The 3,448-nt window shown below is 47.4% G+C and overlaps 1 protein-coding gene across 12 annotated transcripts in view; it reads right to left on the reverse strand.

Annotated features, from left to right (window-relative positions):
* SEC31A (SEC31 homolog A, COPII coat complex component) overlaps nucleotides 1–3,439 on the reverse strand; it is a 71,945-nt gene extending 68,506 nt beyond the window's left edge. For 3 of the 12 annotated variants that reach the window (XM_025193916.1, XM_006037525.3, XM_006037523.3), the window contains exon 1: nucleotides 272–475. The gene's annotated coding sequence lies outside the window, so the exon portion shown is untranslated. Of the gene's footprint in view, nucleotides 1–271; nucleotides 478–3,416 lie in introns of those variants that run through there. The other 9 variants (XM_006037524.3, XM_025193912.1, XM_006037529.3 and 6 more) reach the window with 7 other exon arrangements.
* Between the last annotated feature and the right edge of the window lie 9 nt (nucleotides 3,440–3,448).

Genomic DNA, 3,448 nt, shown 5'->3' on the forward strand with positions numbered 1-3,448 from the left:
GCCCAGGGCAGAGGTCAGACTCGACTGATTGATCAAATACACAATTTCAATACCTTAAGTTTAGATAATGGAGGACTTTCAACTGATTCTAATTTTACTTAATTTGAGTCTTGAAAATTCTCCATCCATTCTGACAACATAGACCCAGATTATCATACTATAAACTCTATTTATTAAGTGAAGTATGTACTGTGTACTCTACTTACATGCATACAAGATAAGCAGGAATACAGCATGATATGTATATAGCATAATTTGGTTATTTGCATACCAGTTGAGTGCATAAACTATGCAAGTGTGGTCCACCTTCTCAAGCCCTGCTGTCTTCCTTGTGATGTAACTCCAATTAACAGAAGTGTGGAAGGGAAGCAGCTGTAACAGGACTGCTATTAGAAGCCTTGAAAAAAATGACAGGAGCTAGCCACTTTCACAGCTGGCAATAACTCAACACTGACAGTGCAGGGTACCTGCTGGGCTCAGTTTACATGGAGCCTGAATAAGTGAATACTCTGGGCTAAGCACAAAATCTTTTTTTCAGTCCCAAAGCTATGCATTTAAATAGAACATATTGTACATAATAATCTGCCTCAAGTGTTTTCAGATGATTTCAAGACAAAAGGTCTTTCCAGCTGTGCTCCTGGTAACTCCTTATGTCATTCATCTGAATTGTGTATTCTTTAAAGGGAATATTTTTATCAGGTTAGTTTATAACATCTCAAAAGGAATTTAACAAATTGCATTTATCTACATAAGCAAACTGGAAGGTCAATAGTAATTGTTTCTCCTGTGGATATACTTGCTTGCAGATCTTCATTCTACTCTGAGCTATGAAAGAGTTTCAAAAGGTATACAGTTTATGCCACATCAACCCAGAGGTACCCTATTGTGCGGGCCGGGAGCGGTCCGAGGCCCTCAGGGGCGTGCGGCGGGCTGTGGCCAGCAGCCCTGGCACGTGGGTCGGGGAATGCAGGCCGGTGGACTAGAATTAGGCACGGACGCATAGCGGTTGATTAAAGATTATTTTACTTACACCGTAGATGGTCGCGGTGCAGGCAGGAAAACTTTCTTGAGTTGCAGTTACAGACAAGAAAGAAGAAAAGCGGACAAGAGTTCTAAACTCGCGAACTCTAGCCCAATCCGGCTGAAGGCTCTAAACACGCGAGCCCGCCGTGTCAACAGAAGAAAACAACTCGGAGAAGAGCTCTGGATACACTCACACGAAGTTTGCTAGGCTCCGTGGAACTTGCGCGCAGGGAAGGGGTTCGTCGCGGGATCGTTCAGCCACGGGGAGAGGCCAGAGGTTGATCAGACCCCTATAGCCTTCTTAAGGTACACGCTGGGTCCGTTAGGCTCCGCAGCGCTTAGAGTTCTTCACAAGACGCGAAGAAGTCCTCCTCCTCCAGATGGTTGTGGAGTCCTCCCTTGCGGGGTTCTCCTTGGAGTTTTCCAACTTGGGCGGAAACCGCTCAAGCCTCTTATACGGCTAGCAAGCCAATCGCTAGCCGCCACGCGGGAATAATTTAGAACTGGCCAATAGTGGGACACAAATTTGCATGCAGGTGGTGGGAACTTCTTTGCACCGGGGTTTTCTCTTTGCAACTGAGAAATGCACCTTGCAAAGAAAGCTCCTCATGGCGGGAAATAATTTAGCAGTGCCAAAGCACGCGCGCACACAAAATCACACCCTTGGGTTGTGACACATATGAGTTTCCATCATCCCTATACCTGTGCAGCACAATGTGGTGCCACATAGAGGTACCCAAACTAGCATTGCAGGCCCTGGCTCTGGAATGGGAAGTATTAGCACAGTGCAGCACTAAGGATAATCATCCTGGCTGAGAAGCAGGGCACAGCAAGGCACTAACATGGCTGCACTACTTCTAGTTCTGCATCAAGGGTATGCAGAGCTAGGTCAAGTATCTCTGCGAAGAGCTGCCTTGAGCTGTAGAGATACTGGTGTACGTGCTAGAGCAGTGTTTCTAGTGGGATGTGAAGGTTGTGTAGGTAGGACTTCTAATGTCTTTAAAATTTTCCATTAATGATTAATATAAATACTAAAATGCATGTAAACATTAAAAAAAATAATATACTTCTTGGAAAAAATGGGGTTTTGTTTTTATCATGTTATGTTTTTATCATGGTGTGACCAGAGTTTTTTTGACAAAACAGCTGGTGGGACACAAGGGGCAAGAAGTTGAGAACTGCTGTGCTAGAGTACCTCCCATTCACTCAGTACTAAAAGGGAGTCACTCTGGAAACCTGGGATATTAGCTGCAGAAACACTTTCCAAACTTCAGTGGACACAGTTCAGCTGGCAGGTTGGCCCCGAACCAAGTGCGTTCCAACTCTGGGGTAAAGAAGACTATGGATGGATTCAAAAAGGACTAAAGTCCAACGCTGCAGTCACTCTATGAAATACTAAAGAAAAAGGTGACTACTTGGTATCAACAAGCACATAAGACCCTAAAGTGCATCTGGAAAATCTGGGAGGCAGACTACTTGCACTGCTCTGTCTAGCAGGGCATAAGATAAGAATCCTAAAATACAGAATTTTTCTGTACGTTGTACCCCTCCATAACAACAAACATGTATAAATCCTCCTCTTATTTTTTACCTGGCCTGTAACTATAGTGGCAGATGGCTGTCTACTCTCTACCAGGGTGTACTGTGTCCCTTAACAGAGAGACCCCAAGCAGTCCATTTACCAACTTTAATGAACCAATTGCCCTTTCTGAAGAAAATGTGACAAAATGGCTTGGCTCCCTCCTATGGCCTGCTCTCCCTTGCAAACTTCTGCAGGCAAATCCATGGCTTGAGGACTGGACTCTTCACAGTTGCCTTAAGACCCATCCAGGAGCTGTGGCAGAGTTCACTCTCTAACAGAGGGCCTGCCGAGGATGGGAACAAAAGGTTAAATCATACCAGCCCTTTAGCACCCCAGAGCAGGCTGGAAGCCAACCTACGGAGCAGATGCATTCTGGTGCCTATTCCAGAGCCCGGTCCCAAAGCAGCTTCTTCCCAGTCGCATCCTGAAATTGCCACCCATGGCAATGAAAATCTGGGAACGCCTCCCAAACGCCAATAGAGCTTGGCACAGGCACTGGAAGGGTGGACGGAAAGCCTGGTCCCCAGCAACTCAGCACCTCTCAGGGCATATGCACCAGTGACACTTCCTACTCACAGGGCCAAAGCAACGCAAAGCCAAGTGTGGGGGAGCCCCCAGCAGTGCTGCCTGCTGCAAAAGTGGGAAGGGGTGAGACACCCTCCATCTTCACCACTGCCACCCCTTCTCCAGCCACGATCCCCAAGGCAGGGCTCGAGGGCACCTCCCTGCCCCAGCCCGCTCCCATGCGATACCCAGCGCTGCAGGAGGCTGAGGGGCACCAAAGAGGATGGGGGGCAAGGGGTCCCTGTACCTGCTGCCCAGGCCGGCGGCTGGGAGGCGAGG

Source organism: Alligator sinensis, unplaced genomic scaffold (genome assembly GCF_000455745.1).
Source record: "Alligator sinensis unplaced genomic scaffold, ASM45574v1 scaffold1384_1, whole genome shotgun sequence".
Lineage (NCBI taxonomy): Eukaryota > Metazoa > Chordata > Crocodylia > Alligatoridae > Alligator > Alligator sinensis.